General features: G+C 46.1%; 1 protein-coding gene across 24 annotated transcripts in view; it reads left to right on the top strand.

The window, feature by feature from the left end:
* The window catches only part of JAKMIP3 (Janus kinase and microtubule interacting protein 3), a 94,632-nt gene continuing 69,163 nt past the window's right edge, over nucleotides 1-25,469 (top strand). For 20 of the 24 annotated variants that reach the window (XM_054831133.1, XM_054831134.1, XM_054831132.1 and 17 more), the window contains exon 1: nucleotides 1,972-2,201. The gene's annotated coding sequence lies outside the window, so the exon portion shown is untranslated. The other 4 variants (XM_054831117.1, XM_054831116.1, XM_054831115.1 and 1 more) reach the window with 4 other exon arrangements.

The following is a 25,469-nucleotide window of genomic DNA, read 5'->3' as shown; positions in this document are numbered from 1 at the left end:
CACGTGATAAAGCACTGTGCAGTGGAGTGCTGTGGACAAGCCTGCAGTGGATACAGCTCAGTACATGGAAATTGCCAGAAGAACGCTTCTGCCCTAGCACTTGCCAGCTGAAAAACAAAAACTGATTCTTTGAGTGATGTAAACTACCGATGGCCTCTTGCTTTACACCACTTACAACACTGCTTTCAATGTTTTTGTTTTACTTAGAAACTCCCACAAAATGTTGCAATTCAACTCTAAAAATAGAAAACAGTTTTATTTATCCAAGAGTTCAAAAGCTATTGTTTGCGCAGCTCTTGCCAGAGCCACGGCCAGTCCTTGCATCTTGAGGGTGATGATTCCTCGGTTAAACGTGTGCGTTGATGGTCTGCTCAGCGTGGAGCGGGCTGAGCTGCAGCGAGATGATCTAATTTTGAGAAGTATTTGTGTGATGAAGGAGCAAGGAAAAGTGATGAGTTCTTGTCAAAGCTGAAGACAGAGATTTCTGGAGTCGGTTGTGCACCTGACCTTTGCCTGTGTTTGACGCTACATTCAGTAGCTCTGTGGTTGGACGTTGAGGCACAGATCTCTTGCAGACCAGCATTGTATTCCCACAGAGACTTACTGCCTTCAGTGAGGTGCCATCAGGGCGGAAAGTTCCAGATCAGCAGCCAGGACTGGGGGGTAGGAAAAACCACCCCTGTAAATGAGGAGTCCGTGAGTAATACTACTGTTTCACACCATGCAGCACAGTATGGATGGACAGAAAAAAGGAAAACTGTGAGTTTATGACTTTGATAGCAAAACCCAAAGAGATTCTGTTCTTGCAGCTTCCCATCACGAGAAATTTTGTCATGTTTTTATCTTTCTAGGTGTTTCTATGAAGTAAATAGAAATCTTGTTCTAATGGTTTTCTCAAAGTGCCACTGCATGTGCCTTTGGCAAAGGATAATTAAACTGCAGAGCAGGGGGAGAGGGCATGAGAAATACAGCAGTGGTTAACCACAAAAATAGCATCCAGTTTCTAGGACTCTGGGTAGAAGTTGCACATGTTTCTTGGCTTTGCATTCAGGTGCTGCACAGAGTCAGGGGCTTTGGACTCAGGGAAAGCCAGGTTTTTAAATGGAAAGTCCCAGATATTTAGGTATTGTTTAAGGGGGAAAAACCGCACACCCTCCGTTCCAAAAACTGAGAATATACTTCAGGCAGGTTTCTGTCTTCCAGTCCTGTGCTCAGATCATTCTGTCACGCTGTCAGCAGTTCACTGACATTTGCTGGGAATGGTTACCAGTCTTCACTGTCAGGAAGACATGAAAAACAAATAAATAAGCCCCATATCCTCTTTACTTCTAGATAATTTTGCAGGGTGGGGCTGTTATAAGTATCTTGTAACCAGATACATTCATTCTATCTGTATTTGTTATTCAGTTTTCAGTGTGGTGAGTATGAATATTGAAAATGAATAATTTTTCAGTTAGAAAAAGCAGTGAGAGACAGCAAGCTAGGGGTTAAAGATATGCTTTTATATTTGCAGTGCTTTAATTCTCAAATCATACCTTACAGGAGTTTGTAAAGACACCTGCCTTTTTTCCCCCATGTGACCATTTCCACATAATTTCGAGTATAGGGTTATTCAGTAAGGACATTCCTATGAGGTAAGCTCCAATGCCTGACCCTGCACCTACACATGTAAGGATTTCCATATAACTTGGCTCCATCTCCTTTGCTAGGAGCAAGTACAAAGGCTGCTAGCTATTTTTAAATCTGAATATCGTTCAGATCTTCTCTGCCATTTTCAGTAATTTATCCCCTTCTTCTAGAGGAGTTCAGTTCAGATTCAGCCTGTGCTGGATGCACATCTCTGACTTAATAATTAAGCTGAAAACACAAGTCTTTCTAGCAGCATCCAGGTACAAGGGGACCTCAGTCTGCGCTGGAGGTGAGCTGGTTTTATAGCAGTATGCTTGACTTAGATTTCAGAAAGGGAGGGCTTTCAGATTTCAGGGAGCTCGTGTGATGACGTGCCTGCACTCAGCTGCAAGCTGCAGTGACACTGCAATGGCTGAGGGGCGGCTGCTGGATCTTCGCAATGAGCTCATTCTCCCCGGAGGGAGCAGGATTTACAGTGCATCACCCAGCAACTGCAGCCTTCTTGTGAAATTCATCTTTAGCTTCTCCTCAGTTAGGCTGGTCTGATTCTTCACTTTGGGGGTGTGTACATGGTGAGCAGATTTTACTGTATGGTTGATTTTTTTTATTTTTCCTTTTTCTTCTCTGTCCTCTAAATGCTTCCCCGGACTGATTGATGAATCATTTCTCATCCAATTCCACTATTCAGAGGATAGAGATGGAAAATATAATCTTATGCAGCAGGGATGGATTTTTTTTTTTTTTGCAGCGTGAATCGTAAAAATCCTTTTAAATCTGTCTGCTAGGAACAGCCTACAGGTTTTAAAATGAAGTGTACTGCATACAAGGAATGTACTATCCTCAGGTAAAGCAGACAGGCAGTGTGCATCATGGTGGAGCATGCCTGTGAGGTTAGTTCCTATATGTGTTTATGCATATATAAATATGTACACAATGTGTGTTTTATATATATCTATATGTTACCCATGAATCATCTACTGCCTAAAGGCTTTGTATAATCCATTTTCCAATGTCCTGTTTTGCATTCTATGTTTGCAATGTTCCCCCCCCCCCCCGCCGATGCCTAGTTTCTCTGTGGTGTGGTTAATAAACACAGCTCTGATTTCAACAGCTTTGCTTTAGGAGGTCAGCAAGCCCACGGGAGGCAAGGTCTCGTCCTTTCCCTGGTTACATGGGCTGCACCTTCCTGCTCCCTTTACTCATCAGGGTCTTCCTAGAGTCTCCATCATATGTGATCGAGTTGAAATGTCAGGGCCTGTAATTGTTGATAAATGTCCTCTGCAGCTGGAAATGTTGGTGTTTCAGGGTAATACAAGTTATGATGAATTACTGTAACAAAGTAATCTGGTTTCTGTGCTCACCGAGTAACTGATTTGGACATTTCCTATTTTCTGAACTCCAATGCATATACTGTGTATCGTGAGAGCTGCTCTCTGTTCTGTGCTGTTAGATTAAAAACAGAAAGTTCTTTTTTTTTTTTCCAGCTGCTTGCTCCCTTGGTGGTTTTAAATGTCATCTATCTCATCAAGATTTCTTTTCCTTTCAGTTAATGTGGCTGCGCCTCTACTGACACTGCTTAAAATGCAAACAGAAATTAGAAAACAAATGCATTGGAGTCAGATTGACTTTTGTTTGTTATTTCTCACATCACCATGCTTCCAGAGAAGCATGTGTAGGGTAAAATAATGATTTACTGGCAGGAGACATTCACTGCTGTCAGTCCAGGCTCGCAGCTCTCAGCTGACGTACAGCAGTCTTAACCTACCACCTATTCTACACTTTTGCTCTTCTCTGTACGTTTAAGTGCATGGTAGGTGCTTCAGGGTGCTCAGAAATGGAGTTTGGTGTAGGGACTGCATAATACTTTCTTTTGCAGTGGACTTCCCGTCTGTTTTGTATTGGCTCTTGTCAGCTTTCCAAGTAGTAACTTGTTCTTCACCTGGAAATATCAGCCTGGTAGAGAGTTTAGCTTCTGTAGGGGTGAGTCAAAAGGCGGATGGCCCTGGGGTGAGGGTACAAGAACACCTTGACTAGGGGGAGCTGCATTTGTCACTAGGGCCCTGATGGAAAAAATAGCGCCCCATTTTAAGAAGACTTTTAAGAATGTGCTTAAGGCCCATGGGTTGTCATGAAAAGCACTAGTCTTGAATATATTTGTGGAACTGTGTGCCTATAAATCTTTCCCTTATTCTATGCTCTCAAAGTGACAGTTGTCAACACCTCCTACTTGGTGAAGTTTCAGAAAGTTTCCAAGTGCACTGGCAATTTATATGAAGAATAAAACTTCTCCTAACTTTTTTTTTATTTTTCCCCAAAAATGCATCTCTGAAATATTACCTTTTATTGCAGATGGCTCAAATTCAAAATAGCATCAGCAAATGAATGTTGACCATTTGTCGTGGTCTTGCCCCCACCGGCAGCTAAGCACCATGCAGCTGGTGGGGGTGGGGAGGGGAATGGAGAACCAAACTCATTGGTTGAGATAAAAACAGCTTAATGGGATAACAAAGGAAGATAATAATAATAATAGTAATAACAATAATAATGATAGTAATAATAATCATAACAATAAAACAAGTGATGCACAAATGCAACTGCTCCCCACACGCAAAAGGAAAATAAACCCACCCGACGCCCAGCCTGTGTCCGAGCAGCGATCCCCCCTCCCGGCCAGCCTCCCCAGCTCTATCCAGAGCACGAGGTGACACGGCAGGGAACATCCCTCTGGCCAGCCTGGGTCAGCTGTCCTGGCTCTGCTCTCCCGGCTTCTTCTGCACCTGGCAGGGCCTGGGGAGCTGACAAGTCCTTGACTTGGTGTAGGCACAACAACTACCCAGCAACAACTGAACCATCAGTGTGGTATCAACAGTATTCTCATCCTCAACCCAAACCACAGCACTACACCAGCTACTAGAAAACAAATTAACTCTCTCAGCTGAAACCAGGACACCATTGAAGGCCTTTAAATAATGATCTTTGTTAAAACTTTCCTTTAAAACACCTGTCTTCTAAGTTTATCACCTTCTCCAGTGCAGCTCAATAGCAGAGGTTCAGGTGAAATGGAAAAATAAAAAAAAAAAAAGAAGGATCTAAAAATTTTACACATACCAATTGACTGGGATGTAGGATTTGAACACAAAGCTATTCCATCCAACTACCCTGGCTGTGAGACTCTAACAGGACTGAGTAATTTTAAGACAGATAAGAGCATTTGTACTAATATATGTATTGGTAAAAGCAGCCAAATATTAGCCAATACTTCAGACTTCCAAATTACATCACCCCTGTAATCCTAGCTTTAGTTGAGCACAACTGGCTAGTAGCACTTATCTGCATGCAAAGGAAAAGGGGAGCTCACTTGTCCCTAGAGCATCAAGTGTTGGCTATTATTGGTGGCAAATACTAAGCAATTCCTACCAGTCATCTAACCCAGAAAAGTAATTCCCTGATTTTCCTTTGGCACTTACAGCCAAGTGCTCTATAGTCAAATAGACCTAAACCCCCAAAAGATCTCAGGAATTTAATATAATTCTGTAGAAATTATTCTAACAGAGAATGATATCCTTATAGATTTTTAAAAGACTCTTCAGTTCTATGCAAATCCACAAATCATTATTTCCAGGAACACATGACTAGGGATTTGTTATTCACTGATGATGCAGAATCAAGATGTGGGTTCAATAAATTTCATCTGTGTAGCTTCCTGTATCCTCCAGCGTGACCCTCCCTTTTGTACTCGGTAAAAGCAGAGGCAGTGTCTGAGGAGAAATAGCTTGGAAAGGCTTGAGAAAACGTCTGGAGGACAAAATTTGTTTCCTCAGACACACGCAAGCGGCAGGGTGTAGAGCGTTGTCTTTCTTTAAGCCCAATAGATATCCTGTTGTGCTGCTTTTTCGAGTTATTCCACTGGTGCCACGATTGTTTGACCTTGACAAGGTCACGTGCAAACAGGGACCTTATTTTTCATAGAGCTTGGGTGAAAAGAAGTCAGTTTAAGATGCAGAATGTGTATTTTCTATCCTTTTAACTAATGTTTCTGGGCTCTCCCTTTCTCCTGTTGTTGGTCCCAGGCTCAGCTGCCGTTTGACAGCACAGCCGGGAGGCCTGGCTGCGGGTCTGGGTGTCGGAGAAGGGGACGCCCCCTGAGCTTCCCCAGACTGACCAGGATGAGGTGTCCCAGCACTAACCGAAACCCGCATCTGGTCTGGAAAGCTGCAGCCCAAATGATGTTGGGCATTGCACGAGGCTGATTTTGTCACAGTTCATAGCCAGAATTTATTCTGCTGGAAGCAGCTTGGTATTGATTGCAGAGCAACCTGTGTGAGATGCTGTTCAGACTGGCCAGCAGTCCGTGGCAATCCCGATTCCCCTGTTTCAGCCCTTTGAAAATCAGAGTAGACGTTAATTGATTCAGCTTGGGTTTTTAATACCAAAAAGACTGCTCATCTTTTTGCTGACTGCTCTGTTTTGTCTTGTGTGAGCCTTAGTTGTGTAATAGATGTGTCCCCTGGCATGTACTGTAGGTAAAGGGCAGCATTAATGAACTCCAGATGGCACATACTATATTTTACTGGGATGTAAATCTGAAACAAACTCCATATTAATGGTGTTTAATTAAAAAAGAAATTGCACACAAAAGGCCTGATTCTGATGCCACTGAATCAAAGTCAGAAATCTTACTGACTTCAGGGACTCAGGATATGCCCAGAGGGAGAACTTTGCTAAATATCTAAAGTGTCTGAAGATTTACTGATCTACACTATCTGCTAGTAGGACTCGCACAGTAATATTCCCATGGCCTTCCTGAAAAGTTTTTGCTACATTTTGCATTTTAACTAATCCTATACTAAAATAATGATTTGATTCATTTGATATTGGATTACTTTTCTAGCTGCCTCCATAACAACTGAATTCTAGCCATGGTTTATAATAAAAATGTGTCTAGTTTGGATGAGGACAGTGCTTTTAAAGCGAATCTTGATGATACCCATTTGTACTTTGGCTTGCATGATGGTATGGTCTTGGCATCCACAATCTGGATTCCTTTTGGATAAAATTAAATCAGAAGGTGTTTTCCAACCAGTAACTGGTGCTGACACCACAGGATAACACTAGATTTTGAAGTTCTATCAAAATGTTCCATAATGTTGGCTTTTTATAGAACAGAGTTCATTCTTTTATGTGATTTTTTTTACTCTATCTGAAAAGAAATATTGGCAAAGAAAGTTAATGAGAAACTTGAAGGCATAGTAGAAATCTAATATAACCACCCAAAGCACAGATTTTTCTTTACCTCAAAGGCTAAGATTCAGGTTTTCACATAAACAGGGAAAAAAGTTCCCTAAATATAGTTGATATTGTTTGTATGTTGAAGTGGATAGTAATTTATAGCCACAGCCCTTGTCACTTCAGAGAAGTGCAGAGATTTGTGTACCATGATGTGATATCTGAATTTTGCCCTGGTTCAAAGACAGGAGCTAGCAAGCATTGAGTATTTGGTCCATAGCAGTAAATATCCATAGTGATTTATGGGACACTTGTTGGCATTTTAATCTTTACATGTCGCTTTTGTTGTTAGCAAAATAAAACGATTAATCACAACTCTTTATTTCATTATTGTCTAATTACTTTTTGCATGCTAGGAAAGACTAGATTATCCTGACAGCATTTCTCAGGAAATGCTTTCTTGTGTCGGATAGGAAGGCAGATTACATGTTGGTTTGGTTCAACAAAACATGGTTGGAGTACACCTTAATGTCTAAGGGAGAATGAGCAGAACGCAGAGTACGTGGCTGTGAACACGCAGGCAACCTCCATTGCTCAGCTCTTCCACCCACTTTCCACAGAGCCTTTCCCTGTCTGGAAATCGGGGGTACTACACTGAGCACATCAATGCTTGCTGACAGTAAACGTTATGTGAGAGTGAGTCAGGCCTTGCCGCTGTGACTTGGGTGATGATCACTGGAAGTTTCAAGATCTCTAGTCTGCCTTCAGAGCACAGTCAGAGGAAGCTACAGGCAAAGGACATATTTGCATGAAGTTAGTAAAGTAAAAATGCAAAGGGTCTTAAAGGAAAATTTATTAGCTTGATCTATAGTAATAATAAGTAAATAGAAAATACACTGACTTAATGGTCAATATTAATCCATTTTATCTCAAATAATGCTTACAGTTCTTAAAAGCCTTTTCTCTCCAATCAAAGCAGCTTTGGGATTTCTAGTGTTTTGAATGGTTACTTAAAAACTTACTTTACTGGTGGATCACAAGTTGAATTTTTTACTGGATAAGATATCTGTTTTACCAGTTGTCCTTGAAGGAAGCATTATGCATCAGAGAATCATAGAATGGTTTGGGGTGGAAGGGACCTTAAAGAACATCTAGTTCCAACCTCCCTCAACCTGCTGGTCACGCTGCTGGGGATGCAGCCCAGGACACAGTTGGCTTTCTGGGCTGCCAGCACACATTGCTGGGTCACGTTGAGCTTCTCATCCACCAAAACCCCCCAGTCCTTCTCCTCAGGGCTGCTCTTCATCCATTCTCCATCCAGCCTGTAGATATGCCTGTGATTGCCCCGACCCATGTGCAGGACCTTGCACTTGGCCTTGTTGAACTTCATGCGGGTCACATGAGCCCACCTCTCCAGCCTGTCCAGGTCCCTCTGGATGGCATCCCTTCCCTTCAGTGTGTCGACCCACCATACAGCTTGGTGTCGTCAGCAAACTTGCTGAGGGTGCCCTCGATCCCACTGTCCATATCGCCGACAAAGATGTTAAACAGTGCCGGTCCCAGTACCCACCCCTGAGGAACACCACTTGTCACTGATCTCCACTTGGACATTGAGCCATTGACCACAACTCTTTGACTGTGACCATCCAGCCAATCCTCTGAGTGGTCCATCTGTCAAATCCACGTCTCTCCAATTTAGAGACAAGGACGTCGTGTGGGACAGTGTCAAATGCTTTGCCCAAGTCCAGGTAGGTGACGTCAGTTGCCCTTCCCTTATCCACCGATGCTGTAACCCCGTCATAGAAGGCCACCAAATTTGTCAGGCACAATTTGCCCTCAGTGAAGCCATGTTGGCTGTCACCAATCACCTCCTTATCTTCCATGTGCCCGAGCAGTTTCCAGGAGGATCTGCTCCATGATCCTGCCAGGCAGGGAGGTGAGACTGACCGGCCCGTAGTTTCCTGGGTCTTCCTTTTTTCCCCTGTTTAAAACTGGGGGTTATGTTTCCCCTTTTTCAGTCAGTGGGCACTTCACCGGGCTGCCAGGACTTCTCAAATATGATGGAGAGTGGCCCGGCCACTTCATCCACCAGTTCCCTCAGGACCTGCTGATGCATCTCATCAGGTCCCATGGGCTTGTGCACCTTCAGGTTGTTTAGACGGTCTCGAACCTGATCTTCTCCTACAGCGAGTGGTTCTTCACTCTCCCAGTCCCTGCCTTTGCCTTCTGTGACCTGGGTGGTGTGGCTGGAGCACTTGCCAGTGAAGACTGATGCAAAAAAGTCTTTGAGTACCTCAGCTTTCTCCATATCCTGGGTAGCCAGGTCTCCTGTATCGTTCCAGAGGGGACCCACATTTTCCCTCCTCTTCCTTTTATCGCTGACGTACCTATAGAAGCTTTTCTTGTTGCCCTTGATGTCCCTGGCCAGATTTAATTCTATCAGGGCTTTAGCTTTCCTAACCTGATCCCTGGCTGCTCGGCCAGTTATGGATTTTGTTTGTGTAAACAAACACCTGATATTTGCACAAAGACGCTGGCTCACGGTGGCCATCACTCAGAGTGCTGCAGGAGACTTCCCTTCGCGCCGGTGGGTGCCTGCAGGTTCTGGACCTGGGGAGCTAAGCCAGTCTTGTCACACCAGGGTGAATGATTTATTATTTATGTTGTTTGCAGAAGGATTCATTATACATTTGGACACTTTCACCTTTTACTTGTGTCTTCCTTTTTCTCCATGTTTCCTGCAAGGCTTTCTCAGGCACCGCTCGGGTTTGCCCACAGAGGTAGTGAAGGGGACAGGGAGAGGCTCGCTGCCCTTATTGCCCGTCAGACACTGGGCTCTCCTGCTTCTCTCCTTTTCATCTCCTGGCTTATTTTTTTCCTGCTCCATAACATAGGCTGTAAATTCATTTGGCATGCATTGTTGAACAGCTCAAATGACCGTGGGTTAGGCATTGAGAAAGATTAATTCACTTTAAAAAAAAGTGTGGTGAAGGCTGATTGGGATCTCCTGACATCACAGGTGGCAACATTTAGCAGCACGGTTAGAGAAAAATCAAAACAAGCTTTTGAAACCAAGGGAGGGATTTTTGTTTAGTTTTCTCTACTTTTCCCAAGCTTTCCTGAACACGTGGCTGGTTCTTGGATTTGCACGTGCAGAAATTCCAGTTGCACACATTGCTCACACCTGTTTGTGAGATTTATAGGGACACAACCGTCACTGCCAAAGCTTTGGACTCTGCTGATTTACAAGCTTGTAGTGGAAGGGAACTCTCATTATGTTTAACTGCCCTTAGGATATGCTGAGGCTTAGCAGGAGTTAAAAGCCCGGTGGTTTGCTCCCAGGTGCCCCTCCTGAGGCTGCCAATGAGCCCCGCAGGCTGGGCAGTGCTGACCTGCTTTGAGGCAGAGCCCGCAGCAGGGTCTGGGGGAGCCCTGCCAGGCAGTGGTTCCTGAGCAGAGCTAATTTTGTTGCTCTCTGGTTTGGGATTCTTTCTCCCCTCATGAAAGTATCTGTGTGTCACTCAAGACTGGCTTACAGTGTTGGCCTGGTAAGATTTTATAATCACAAATTCAGCAAAAACATAGTGAAGAAGTGAGCAACCCAGGAGATGGGGGTTACTGTGGAGTTGAAGAGGAATGGAAAAGAGAGGAATGCTTGACAGGCTCCTGGAGTTGTCCCGCGTGAAGCAGCGGTGGGTAAGGGTGTCTGAGCTGGCCGAGACAGGCCCAGCAGCAGCACAGAGGGCAGGGAGAGCGCCTGAGTTTGTGTGTCAGGCTTGTCATCAAGAGTTGGGGCAGAAAAATCTAACTATGCTCTTTTTCCCTCAAAGTTTGTTTTGGGGTTTTTTATTATTACTTTGCTCATTCAAAGGGAAAATCTGAAATAGGGAAGTGTGTGAAATGAGTTTCCTCACAGGCGCCCGGTAACCAGCGGGATGGCAGGATGGCAGAAGATGGCCAGAACCGATTTGGTATTGACAGAGATGGCACGTCCAAGCCCACCGGCGAGCGGGAAGATGAATAAAATCTCAGGACACCCGCAGGCAGCTGCAGTGAGCTCTGCTGCTGTGTAATGTGCCGCTTGGTAAAGGACTGTAACAATTTGGGGAAAAGTTCTTAGCATAAAACTTTTTCCCCTCCTTTCCTTGCAAAATACATACCGTTCTGAGAAATACAGCGTGAGGATTTTTATTTTTTTTCCTTCCAAAAGTTAAGCTGAGGCTGGGGAATCCCCATGGCCCTTCTGTTAAAGGTCTCTGCTGTGAATACTGCTGTGCGGTGTGAGAGCCCCAGGAATGCCTCGGGGATGGCAGAGCAAGTTCATGCCGTACCTGGTGCACCGGTCAGTGCAGGTGCAAGTAGTTCTGCTGGGCTGACTTCTTCTTCGGGTAGAGCCTATGCCACTGGCAGCCCAGGAGAGCTGAAATTCCATCGTCTTGATGGAAAGCCTAGAATTTGCTAGGGAGAAGGAAACTATAGGTGTTAAACTTTTTTCTGTTGTCACTCCATTATCACCATCTACATCTGCCACTAGAGAGGCGTGTACAGCAAGGAAATGAAGTAGGCTTTGGGACAGGGGCCAGGTTTACAGCACGGATGGCATTTGCTTTCCGATGTCTCTGGCAGCCTCTCATGAGGAGCAACCAGGAGTGGAGAGCAAATGATCTCCATGGCCCACAATGCATTCATTCCCTTTTCTAGCTAAGCAGCTGGGCATTTTCCATGTGTATAGAGTTCAAGTGGAAGAAAAAGATGTAAGTAATTTCTTCTATGTCTAAGGCTAGAGGCTGGAGAGCTGAGCTACTCAGCAGGAGCAGACTAAACACCAGCACTGTGTGCTTTCGAAAAATGCGAAATGGCTCCCAGCAGGCAAGACACTAATTCAGTGGCACTGGCTTTGGCGAGGGGCTGGGCAGCAGTAGTGGGTCCGGTTCGGTGTCCATCTCAGCACAGTAATTGCTTCCCATCCCCCTGATGCTGGGTGTATTTCACTGTAAGAGCAGTAGCAATTATGTGAGGGGGGGGAAAGTTGCTGATTAACTTGGTGTTAGGAATAAGATGTGAAACTAAAGGAAAATAGGTGCTTCAGCTAAAAATATTGTTACTGTCATTTAAAAATAAGTCACTCAACAACTGCATTTGGCACTGAGGAATATTATACAGGCATGAATATTTTTCTGCTGCTTATATTTCTAGGTGAATCAGCAAACAGTGGTATCAAGTAGTGTTAGCTCAAAAGTAGATGTGCATCCTTGAAAGGAATGTCTACATAGAAATAGAGGTACACGTAAATCTCCAAATCGTGAGTGAAAGATAGGGGCAAAAGATGCAAGGATTTGTTAAAACAACAGATGCAGTTTTGGAACAGAGTTTGAGGGAATTACGGTATACCAGCACTAAATGAAACCAGGTAATTCAGTTACTAATAAAAACTGTCCTGGAAACTGTGAAATACATTGCTCCTGCCTTCAGCCAGCCCTCGGGATTAACGCCTCATCTTTTCATTTGTTTTAGCATCCATTATCTCTTTCTCTCTTCTTTAAAAAAAATGCTGTTTCTAGGAATGTATACAGCAACTCTGGGTGTGATCAGAAGTATCTTCTCCCTGTTTATCAGCATTTTAACGCCTGCATTGTGGTCCCCGTGTCTGTACTCTCAGCTCCGGGCACACTGTCTCGTATAGGCGTAACAGTTTAGAGGTGGGACAGGCGTTTTCAGTAGCACTTTCTTGAGTAATGGGATACGTGAGCACGTGCGGAACTGGCCTCCCCTGCGTACCCCCAGACCAGTAACTCCAGCCGCCCCCAGCACTGGGCTTTGCCTGGCTCAGCGGTGGCACGAACTCGCCGACTGACGTTGCGCTGAAGCTGCTGTTGGCCTCTCAGCTCCGGTTCATCGCCTCGTGCTGTTAGTGCCTTGCAGCACCAAGCCCGTAGCCTGCGCCCGCATCGCGTGTTTAACGCGGGTACCAGCAGGATGAGCCATCGACCGGTACCAGGGTTGGGTACGTTCCACTGTCTCGGGCTTGTCTCGGTGCTGCGGCCACCCAGCACTGCTCTTCCAGCTGCGTGGGCTGAGCACCAAACTAATTCAGTCAAGTGCTAATTTTGAACAAAGCAACTGGATATTTAAGATTGTGGATCAGAACCCCCTTCTAGGCATGTAAACAAATGTAGAAGTAGCCTCAAGGTGTAATTCCCTGGTGTACCTGGGAAGATTTTGCCCTTTGGGCTTCTCGTAAAAATATGCTAAGGTGTTTAGTACTGTGCATGACCTCTCTGTTTCAGATTGCTGGGATTGATCCATTAAGTAATGCTATACCAAACTCATTATTTATGCATATATATAAAAATATATATTAAATACACACACAGAGATAGATCTGAGCTGATATTTATATAAGCTCTCTATAAAGAGTATAAACTCTTTAGGAAAAAGGAAGTCAAAGGGTACAAAAGAGAAACTAATTTTTTCTCACAAAGATTTTTTTTTCCCCCCACTATGATCAACACTAAGGACCTGAAATGTTTTATCTCATTAAGAGCAATAATTACAATTTTGCCCAAGGGACCTAGACATATGCATCAGTTACATTCACTGATGTAAACACAGACGTTTCCTCACACGGAAAACAGGCAACAGCCCTTTCCCCAGGTGAGCGCTTCGGGAGCACTAGGTGATAGCGTGCAGAACCTAGGATGTCCTTTTAATAAAAGGTGACTTCTGTTTGTCCACGACTTTTCATGAACCTTAGCTTTGGTTCGCTAGCTCAAGGTTGTGATTATGAACATCATTTCATGCATGCTTATTTCATATTGATGTGACTCATCTAGTTAAAGTAACATAAGTGCGAGCTTAGGTGCCTCAAGGTTCCTTGGAGTTTTGGATTCCAAGCACTAGCTTGACTCGCTTTGAGTCAAAATTTTGAGACATTATTTCATGTTATTTACAGCCAAAATCACTTTTATCACATCTAAATTTAGGCCATCAGTCATGCAGGTGGGAATAGTAGCAGTTATTTGTTACAAAAATGTATTTATTTCATTACTGTTGTGTTTTCACATGGAAGTCCAAGCCAGTTTCTGGATTTGGATTGTGTCCTGCCTGCTGCCTGTCTATAAAGTCTGAATTAAACATCAGAAATATGAAGGAAGTGGAAACCTGAATGGCCCCGACTTGCCCCTGGAGATTAGAATATTGCTTCACTTCTACAACTCATAACAGTTTTAGGTCATTGTTTTCCAAAAATGCCTTTGTGCAGTGAATCATAAGCCCTTTGTGTTAGACTGCTTTTCAGAAATGTGTGACTATCTTAATTGCTGTCTCATTCATGAGAAGAGGACTAGAAAGGAGCTTAGAGAGCCAAAGCTGTATGTAAAATATCACAGTTGGCAGGCTTACAGTATCTCTTCATAAAGTTTCATTTGGATTCTGAAATATTGGGAATATTCTCTCTGGGATATAGGTTTTGGTTTTTTTTTTTTAAACATTGTACCACATCTATTTTGAAGATGAAGCATGAAAATTTATTTTTAGCATTTGCTGCTAAGTCATCAGAGATGATAAAGGACAAAGAAGAACAAAATTTACAGGTCCCTTCTCTTTGGCAATAGCAGGAAAAACACATCCTGCTTCCTGGCTGAGCAAGAAGCTTTCCTCTCCAAAGCCCTCTTGAGTTGGTTTGCTGGCGCTGACTAAGTTAGAGCAGGAAGAGATCCATTCCTCCTCCTGCCTGGGTTTTAGGCAACTGTTGGGTTTTCTGTGTTTCTTTAGAAAAGAAATGAAGTGCAAATTGCATGTAGAGTGTTCTGTGCTTTGTGGATTTCCTCCTATCCTACAGCTCCCTGACAGGAGGGTGTAGCCAGGTGGGGGTCGGTCTCTTCTCCCAAGGAACAAGCCATAGGACGAGAGGAAACGGCCTCAGGTTGTGCCAGGGGAGGTTTAGACTGGAGATGAGGGAAAATGTCTTCCCCCAAAGGGCTGTCAGTCCCTGAACAGGCTGCCCAGGGCAGTGGTGGAGTCCCCGTCCCTGGGGGGATTTAACAGCCGTGTAGATGTGGTGCTTGGGGACAGGGGTGAGTGGGGGGCTGGGCAGTGCTGGGGTGACAGTTGGACCTGGGGATCTCAAAGGGCTTTTCCAACCTAAATGATTCCATGATTCTTAGAAAATGTTTTATATAGGGCTTTTAAACTCTTGTTTTTAATTAAATGTAAGCAAATCTTAAAAATCAAATTTAATTCTAAAACATTTTAGTTTAATGTTTGACATTATCATTGCAATTTTTTATCTTAATATTTTGACTAAAATGATTGAGAAATAAATCCATCATAAAAATTTTTCAGTCAACAAAGTTCCTCCCAGCAGCAGTGTTTTTCAGACATTGCCTTTTTCCTGTGGTCCTTTGAGATCTTACTGTAAATATAATGTACTGATCTGCAGGAGAGTTACTGCCCTTCCGTTAAAAAAAAAAAAAAAAAAAAAAAAGAGAGAGAGAGACTACGAAAAGAGAAGGCAGAGGGCAGGGATGCAGGCGCAGTGAGCTCCAAGGCAGGCAGAAGACGGTCTGAAATGCACCAAGGGCACGGCTGCGCGGGCAGCCCCGGCTCCATAGCAACTGTGGCTGCTCCATCAGGAGCGATCCGAGTGTTCGGCCGCGTTCGGGGCTTTTTAAAGCTGCTGCGTGGGTAAGTTGTTCCTGAGCATATATTTGTTTTCAAAATCTTGCTGGCTACGAGCCCGTTTGCCAGCAAAGAAAGTCATCTTTTCTTTAAATCTGGTTAGCGAGTGATGACATCGCTGCGAATGGGTTGAGCCTTGCTCAGCCCTCACAGATCGCCTCTCCCAAATGATTCCAGTGGGGAGGAACGCGGCGCGGGCGGCTTCTCGTCCGGCGCGGAAGGACGGGGTCTCTTTGCATCTTGGGCTCTGAAGTGCCAGGTGGGGGGAGGAATAGGAGTTCCCAACTGGCAGGAAGGTGCAAATTCTCGTGTTTTCAGAGGCCCATGAGAAAACTTGTTTTCTTTTCCTTCGATATGGCTGTATGCTAAAAAATTGTCAAAGTGGGGGTCAAACCAAAGTATTGGGTTTTTTTCCCACCTTAACCTGTACTATAAAGAAAAACAGGAAGGGCAGAAGGGGGAGGCAAGGCAAACTTTGATCACGGAAAATGTCTATTTAGCTCAAACCAGGATATTTTATTTCCATTTTAAGGATGTTATAACTAAAACAAAGCAGTGGAAATCAGGAGCCAGGCTGCATACAAAATCAGTGAGGAAGAAATAGAGAGGTTACAGCCTTTCCTCCTATCTTTCTGCCCTGCTTTCGGAGACGTTACCGTAGTTAGGGTATGATTCAGGTGAATCTGGGGGGATCCTCTTCTTGTGGGAGGCTTCAGACTGGGCCCCCACCGCTTGGAAGGCAGGCTGGTGCATTGACCGGCCGGGAGCAGAAACTCGTGGCGTGGGAGGACAGCCAAGCGGGGCAGAACCAGCTGCACAGGGAGCTCCTGCGGTCTCCTTGGGGGTTTCAAGTCTTGTTATTTTAAATTGTGATTCTATAGCACTTCAGGCTAATATTGATTTTTTTATGGTTTTTTATTCAAATATTCACCTTATGGTCTCCTGCATGTCATGAAAATTTTGTTCTTCTGTTTTCTTCCTCGTTCACTCTCTTAATCCATTCTAAAACGCTTGACTATACCTTTTATTTCTCATTTTACACCGGTGACTGCATCAGCTCTGGGCCAGTGTTTCTCTCTGCACGGTTGTTTAGATCTGCAGCTGTTGGGGACAGAACCAGCAGATTTACTGTGGGTGCAGGTGGGTGTTACACCCGCTGAGGACAGCGGTGCAGCCCTGGGTGCGTGGCACAGGCTCTGCAGCACAGCACTCCCAGGGAGTTCTGTTGTCACCAACAAGCGCCCCTTGCTCTTCTCGTTGCAAAATGACACTCGAAGTACGAGACTGGTAGTGGTGCAGCTGTACGTGGCTTTTGGTGTCCTCCGTGATAGTGTGCTGGTGTGGATCGATGCTCCTCGAGGGCTTCCCGCTGCCTGCCTTGTCCTTCTTCACAGAACCCCAGCCTGGTTTGGGTGGGCAGGGACCTCCCAGCCCACCCAGTGCCACCCCTGCCATGGGCAGGGACACCCTCCACTAGCCCAGCTTGCCCAAAGCCCCATCCAACCTGGCCTTGAACACTGCCAGGGAGCCAGGGGCAGCCACAGCTTCTCTGGTGTGTCGTCTCTGGCACAGCGTTGGATGTGTCCCAGGGAGAGAGCGCCGAGTTTGGAAATACTGCTGGCAGCGGGCAGGGCCCAGCCCCAGGCCAGTAGCAGAAGGCTTTTGGAAGTCCCTGGCTCTCGGGGGGGTTGGGAAGTTTTCCTTGTTGCTGCTTTTTACCCACATCCCTCAACCATGGGCTGTCCTTTATTGGCAAGGCCCTTTATCAGAAGAAATATTTCAAGTGCTCACTGGCAAACACCTGTCAAGCTATAGTTGATGATCCTTATTTTAATGATTTAAACAGATTGATGACTGCAGAGAGATGTAAAAATCATATATTTATCTTATGTGCACCAATTTTTGGCTGCTCCTGAACTACTCTGTATCTCAAAAGTCTGATGGTCAGGAGTTTTGTAACCCTGAGGACTTTATTAAATCCATCGAGATTTGTAGGGTATGATTGGGATTCATTGTATCAGCAATGGAAGAAAAACAAGATAATCCTTGTATGTAAATGACATCTGCATTCTTGCTTCTAATTAAAAAAAAAGAAAGTAAAGACTTTATATGATTAAAGTACATATTTGCTCATTTGTCATGGGCTGAACTCTCAAGCACTTCTTGGTTAGATGCTTCTGGAAGCAAACTTTAAGCTTTCACTCTCCATAGTAATGGGCTGATCATTCGTCTGAACAATGATGCTCACTCATGGTTTTAAATTCCAAGGGCCCGGTTTCAGGGGGCAGGCAGGGAGGGGGCTGCCCCGGCAGTGGTGGAGGCAGGGCTGGGGCTGCAGCACCCTGACCCACCGGCACTTCCCAGTCACCCTGCACCGAGCATCGTCCGCCGAACCCCAGCCTGCCGCGCCTGGAGCTGAACGGGGCTGGGTCTCAAGCCTTTGCTTTTGTCTTGTGCTTGCTTTTGCGAATTATTAGCAAATATAGTTTATAGTGTCAGTGACAACATCTTTCTTATCTTTGTTTTAAAGTGAGATAGTAAAAAAAAAATATTGGAAATTAACCCTAGGGGGAAAAAAAAAAAAGAAGTCAGTTCTCTATTATCTGGTGTAATGGGGAACTGGGACAGCTTGGATAAGGAAAATAGTCTTACAGGGTGGATACAGTGGCACTGGGAGCTCCCCAGATCCTGCCTGGGAGCTGCCGTGGGTTCATGGGGCTCAAGGGAGCCCTACGCATCCCGTACAGCAGCATCCCCTTGGCAGGGACCATAGAGCGAGAGGGAAACAAATCTGAGAGGGATGGTTATCAGGTCTGTGTCTCGGACCCGATGAACGGCTGGCGCTGGCCTGGAGCTGTGGACGTTCAACACTTCTGAAGACAGTTCATTGTACCGAACGCGTGTTGCCTGTGCTGCCTCATGACGATCTAGGCTGCTTAGGTTAGTGTGAGAGACTGGGGTTTACATCGGAACAGGCTTGGGATTTTAAAATGCTGATTCGCTGTTTTGTTCCCAAGCTGTTGGAGCTCGCAGTCTCTTAGCAGTGAGAGCGGCTGGCTGCGTGGCCGGGGCAGTGCACCCTGTACCTGCAGCACCCGTGCTGCCGCTGTACGTAGGCTCAGCCTAACAGCGAGCGATCTCAGTCTGCATAACTCGCCTGAAATCCTACGCAGAGATTTCTGTGCACGGTTTCTCCGTGGTTTCGGCACCGCGGAGCAGAGGGAGGCAGCGGGGTCTGGCCAAAGAGCTCTTTCCCCACGCATCCCGTTACCCGGCTGTGTGCCAGGGCTGGTGCCAAGCCCAGCCGCGGGGTACGAGGCGAGCACTGACCCTCCAGCCGATCTGTGCCTGTGGCAGGGCCGGAGGGATGCTTTTGGTGGGCAGAGACTGAGCCCTGCTCCCGGGGCGATGCCCACCTCCGCCAGCCTGCCTGGGGGCCTCTCGGGCGGGAGGCTGTCCTTCCGCTGAGCTTCAGCTGCATCGCAGATCTCAGGATGTCTGACTGGGAGCAGCACAACTCCTAGGCTAATAATAAGACGCCACCTTTTCTTTTAAATACAGTGTAGACAGAGGTTGGGAATTTTTTTTTCTCACTCAGCCCGATTCCCATGCAGGCTTGCGTTTGATTTTTCCCTAAAGAAACTGTTTCCTGTTGTCATAACGTAACCAGATGGGGAGGGTTCAGTGGAAGCATCTCGGGAGAGACTGGCAGAGAAGTAGATCCAGGAAGCAGATCCTCCCTGTAATACTGGCACGGTTTGGTAAGTTCCATCTGAAAAATAAAAAGCTGCTCCCTTTGCTGAGTCACAGCCCCCTCGGAGCTGGAGCTGTGACAAGCTGGGAGACGCCGCGCTGCTGGAGTTGAAGCAAAGGTGAGGAAAGGCTGTCCAGAATCCTTCTCGAGTGCATTTCTTGTCTGAAATGATTTTTAAATCTCATTAAAGTCTATTGTAAGTTTGATTCAGTCTGTAGAAGTGTACAGTTGCATTCCTGTCTTGCAGGGCTTGGGGTTGCATGGCTCTTCTAAGGCAAATGCCGGGCAAATCACGGTGGTAGCTCCTTCCCTCTCTGAAGGCAGAGTGCAGTCCTGCGTCGGGAAACGGGCTGCGGCTGTCGCTGCTCTCACAGGGACTTGTTCGGGATGCAGCGCTGCATCTTCCATAGCCCCTGGCGTGGGCACGAGCACCGCGGGCCAGGGAAGCCCGTACCCGCCAGGGTGGGGGCAGGAGGGGCAGCGGCACGCAGAGCGGGTCTGCTGGGACGAGGTGGCCAGCACGACTGGAAAGCTTTCTTCTCGATGGAAAGGGGAACGCTGTCTGGTGTCCTCTCGCAGTTGAATGGTGAGGAGGTGGGTGCCAGGTGCATTGCTTCCTCCAGCGCTTATACGTACCTTGCAATACAGCCGCTCGTGATTTTCTGTCTGAGCAGCCCCTCTCATTGTCCCGGGTCTATTCTGCTTTCCTCGCATTTATAAATCCCTCTGGAGCTAAGGCCTGGTGCTTTTCCAGACTGTTGTTTATTTGCTGGAGTTGTAACAGCTTTATTTATACTTGCTTCTATGCTGTGTTTCAGTGGCTCCGATGCACAATCAAAGATTGTTTGCTTTCTGAAGCTTTTTTTGTCTTCTCAACTTTACAGAACTGGGAGTCAAATCCAGAGAAGAAGTTTATATGGGGAGGAGGGAGTTACGGTTGTTGGAAAACCAGCTAGGTTTGCTTACAACAGAGAAGCTGCAGGTAGTACAGGGACACAGGAGCACTCACTGACAACCATTAAAATGTAGCATTTGACATTTGAAAGTAATTCTGGGTTTGTTGAAATGCTGCTGAGATATATATTATGTAGACAGAAAAAGAATCTTTGGCTATTATTTCAGATATATACATGGGCTTTTCATTCGTGGTCACTTTACTTGTAAATTGCAAATTTGTGTTTTAAGGATAAGAACATTTCAAAAGCAAATATTAAACTTAACAGATATTCAGTCATAGCATCTTTTCCATGTACTTTTTAACAGGTTTTTAAAAAGTAAGCAAAAAGCTCAGCAGTATCTTTAGGGACTGTGATTTTGCTGCTGCACGGGCAATCCCCTCCACCCGCAGGAGGCTGTACGGTGAGCGTGCATCCCAGGACAGGAGCAGAAGTTCCACCCTGCGTGTGCCCCCGCACCGGAGGCGGCAGAGCCGCGCTGGGCTCCCATGGGCAGCGGGGCTGTCGCCCGGCCCGGCCCAGGGCGAGTGTTCGGACAGGCAAACCAACCTTGCCGTGGCTCCCACGCCGCGGAAACCTGCACCCCTGCTCTTTCTTCCACATCAGCTGCAGTTCTGTCCCGCCAGCTCCGCCGTGCCGCGGGGGCGGCCCCCCTCCCCTCTGCGGGGCTGACGCGTTCCTAAGGCGGTGTTAGTTATTTTATCGCACCCACTGAGGGAGGGGGGTCTTGTCACTGGCTGCAGTAGGAATGGGGTCGTAATTTTAATGATACTGCAGTAGCAAAGAGTTGTCAAGGGAAAAATGTGGTCTTGGATGTAGTGTACGTATTCTTTATGGCCATTTAAATCACAGAACCCCAGCCTGGTTTGGGTGGGCAGGGACCTCCCAGCCCACCCAGTGCCACCCCTGCCATGGGCAGGGACACCCTCCACTAGCCCAGGTTGCCCAAAGCCCCATCCAACCTGGCCTTGAACACTGCCAGGGAGCCAGGGGCAGCCACAGCTTCTCTGGGCACCCTGTGCCAGGGCCTCACAATATTTTAATTCCTTCCTAACTACAGCCTGGCTCAGGACAACGGTGAGGTATACTGCTGAGCCTGATTCTGTGCACACGGTGCTCCTTTCTGTCAGCCTGTCAAAACAAAATGGGCTTGAAATACATGTAAACTGTGTTCATATTCATGCTATCCCCTCCATCGTGGAGCTCCATGGCCCAAAAGTGAAACGTGCATCCGGCCTCTACTTGGGCCCACCACCAGAGACCGTAGTGCAAACCCTTGAACGCTCTGCTGAGTGCCGCCGCTTGTTTGAACCCGGCCGGGCAGCTCTGAGCTGACGTCAGTGGTGGCAGGAGCCCAGAGCAGCATCCCACCCAACCGACCGCAGCCGGGGAGCTCCTGTGCTGCTGCACAGCACGCCGGAGATGTAACGTCATCGTTTTTCTCTTGGGTGATTTAACTGAATACAGGTTTAAAAACAGATGTAGAAACACGTTAGCTCTGTAACGCGCACTGGATGCAAACTGAGAGGAAAGTGAGGCCTTACCAGAAATGAGGACAGCGTTGCTGTACTCCTCCTTGCACCGTGGTCAGACCGTGAGGCTCCACAGTCCTATTTATACACCGTAATAAAGCGGAATATTGCCCTGCACAGGCTCCACAGACTGAGAGGCAGCTTGGGTCGGAGGGGCCATCATCCACCCAGGCGCATCGGAGCTGAATGTGGTTGTGGTCGTGCTTCATCCGTGGTGGGCGAGAAGTAGAGTTAGGATTGAGTTGATAATCCTGACAGAAACCATGAGGGAGGCTGCAGATGGAGCAGGTCGATGAGCTTTGCGTTCAGAGTTATTTTCTGGAGATCTCTTGATAATGTAGGGAGAGTACTTTAAAGAAGTGAAGCAATGTGGAAGTTTAATTGTGTGTCCAGAACTGTGTAGAAGTGACGGCTAACTATGAGATTTTTACTAATTATATGTGACTGAAAATAAAGTGAAACTGCAGTCATTTTAACCATAGACCTCTTAAAAAAACAAACGCCACCAACAGCAAACCCTGTGCACTACAAAGACAGGCTGTATAATTTTAATATTTCTTTTCTCTCTCTTAGCATCCTTCCACAGAGTATGTAAAAGCCGGAACAGATTGGGGAAGCAGGGATCTCCTGAAGCGGTGCCTTTTAGGGCTGATGTAGGTGCTATACCTGCAAATTTATAGTTGTCTCTTCCATATTCTGCTTCACCATTCCCATCAGGTCACCTCGGAGGGTTTGTATTGCAGGGTGTTTTGTGACCAGTGTAGCAGAGGCTCCACTCCTAGCCCCAGGGAATGCTCTGCTTCCTTGTTTGTCGAGGATTCGTGCAATGAATATCCAAAGCAGGGGTTGCAGAGCAATACAGTTCTGCTCTTCGCGGTATTTGGGAGGCATTTGCAGCAAAACCTGTTGCGCTGCTGCTTTAGCTCCTGAAACCGAAGCCAAGCAGACTAGTAGGGGAGCTGCCGCTGTCCCTTTTGTAAACGCTGTCACTGGTCGCGTTGGGGCTGGATGCCGCCAGTTCTGCTGCGGTCGCCCTGCTCCTGGTGACTCGGAGCAGCAGCGTTTTTCTCCCCCGTCGTATTTGGTTTGTGGTGTTTTGACCCCAGGAGCAGCAGAACGACGGAGAACTGCTGCCAGGGTTGGTGGTGTGCAGTACAAAATGGAAGGTTCACCTTTCCAGGGGGAAAATCGTGTAACTGCCTCCTGCCAGTGCCCCGGAGGGTGGCTTCTTGTTCTTACATTAGCGGGAAAAAGTAACTGAAACATCCTTTTTGCCTACGCAATATCAATCCTTTTATAACTGCCTGTTTAATGTCTCCTCAAAAAAATCACAGACCCCGATTCTTTTATTACCTGCTTGTACCTATTATGTTTCTTTCGGATGAATATGAGTGTAATAATGAGTACTTACCACTTCTCTTTCTGCAACATTACAATGCTTTTCATCTTATTTCCCATCTCCTGCTATTACAATCTAATATCTTATTTACCTAGCTGCGTACACAACAGATGTGCTCAGTGACGACTTGATCTTTCCTTCTAAATCTCTATGTGCAGGATATCTCAAATTGTATTTTTAAATATAGATTATCTTGTACTTTCCCATATTGAATTTCACGTTGCTTAGTTACCTAGTTTTCTAGTTTGTGGTTATTGTTTTATTTTTTCTTCCTTTTTCTTGTTTTATATTCCTCTCTCATTTTGATTTACCTAAATAATCCTCTATTATCAGCAGATTTTGATATCCTACCCTTTATTCTTTTGTACAGGTCGCTAGCAGAATATCAAACACTGCCAGCCCTAGCTCTGGGCCTTGGAGCTCGCAGCTGTGAGTCTCCCCATTTCAGTAGTAATTCCTCCTTTGTTTCTATCCCCTATCTGTGACTAGACTTTCTTACGCATCGCGTTACTAAATCTCCTTAAGTAGTTAATTACTTAAGTGTACACTGTGAAGCTGAGATTCAGATGTACATTCTCACATCCTTTACACATTCACGTGCAAGGTTTCGCTGAGGTCGTGTCTGCTAGCCCCAATGCCGTCACGTTTCAGGCTGTGAACCCCTCTTGCCTGCTGGCGAGTAGCTATCCGTGCCGGTGGTCACAGCAGCATCAGCACTTGGGCATGGACTTCTCTTATGGCTTTAGTGTTCTGTGCCTATTGGCACAGTTATGAAATATTTTTTGTCAAGACTTTCGCAAACTCAGGTTACCCTGGCGCAGAGCAGCCACGGCTATCGCTGTACGTTATGCTACACATCCCCGGTCTCCCGGAGCTTTCAGACGCGTAGTTCCACCCTTTGCCGCTGCTGGAGAACTTGCCCGGCCGCGATACCAGCAGCTGGTAGGGACACGGACCCCAGCAGGCAGCACTTGTTGTGCCCTCGGGCCCCCTGACGTGCTGCTTGCAGGCAAAATCCCGTGCCTCCGCTCCCCGTGCCAGCTGCTCCCTGCTTCGAGGAGCAATGATCAGCTAGAGAGTCAGAAGCCAGATGGACGCATCCTCTTAGCGAAAGATCAGTGTAGTGCAACCCAGGCAAGAAGCAACTTTCTCTGAAGGAGTAAGTGCAGCAGGCTAAAAGATTGGGAAATCCTGAATTCAAATCCCAGATTACCCAGATGCCACACTGAATGAATAGCTGGGAAAGAGCTCCTCTGTAGCTGTTTCCCATCTGTAAATCGAGATGTCTGTGAGAATGTTTTCCCAGTTCTTCTATACAGCGCTTTTCCCAATGAAAAGCAAGGCTAGCGCTCTTCCGAATCATCTGAACAAGTCTGAGGGAGATATCTGCACGGACATCCTCCCGAGATAAGACATCAGCGGGCACCGCTGCCAGAAGATGCCACTCGGGAATGAGTGACACAGAAGTGAACTCCAGCAAGTAAATTTTAGTGACACAATAGAGAGCATGAGCAGAAGCAGCTCCTGAGGTTCCCCTTTCTCCCTTTCTCCCCTTCTTTTTCCCAGCTTTTTTTCTCCCCCTGCAATAGAGAAACAAGAGACTTTTCCATACACTTACGTGCCCTGAGATTGCCCCAGTTCTGTCTCTTAGTAGAACCAGCAAACTGACCCGAAGTTCAGCTCTGCAGGTGCCAGCTGGTATCAGTGCCAGTGTGCTACCCGGGAGCGTCTTGTCCTTGATAATCCTGCAGCTGGTGAGCAGCAAGGATCAGGAGAGCTTTCAAAGTTGCTGCTCAGTTTTAGTCAGTCACATGAAACTTATGACGGCAGTTGCTGTCATACCCTGTGGTATGGGATTTTGTGGGGTTTTTTAAAAATAATTTGTATATTAGTCCCTGGATGTCTTCTGTAGGCAGGTAGAGGCCACGTGAGCCACGTGGTGCTATTGGAGATTTAATCCTCCGTGTGCATTTGGTCCCAGTAGCAGGAGGCTCTATAAAATTCTGTTAACTTTCTCATCACACACACACGTGGTTTGGACGGTTCACCTTCCGATTTGCTAATTCAATTTTTTTACATTTTTTATATTAAAAAAAATCCAATTATATTTTATTCAATGTGGCGATTATTACATTTAGTGTAGCATTAGAGAGATCCACCTATGGTATGCTTGTTACTAACTGAAATTATATCTTGACTATGATCATGTATACAAACTGGTTTTCCATGAAAGTCAGCCTGTCTTCTGGTTGTTAGTCTTGATTAAAAAAATTTATAGATCTCTTGTGTTGAAA

The sequence above is a fragment of the Grus americana genome, chromosome 7 (genome assembly GCF_028858705.1).
Source record: "Grus americana isolate bGruAme1 chromosome 7, bGruAme1.mat, whole genome shotgun sequence".
Lineage (NCBI taxonomy): Eukaryota > Metazoa > Chordata > Aves > Gruiformes > Gruidae > Grus > Grus americana.
Note: the sequence above shows the minus strand (reverse complement) of the source record. Positions and strands in the feature narration are given on the sequence as shown.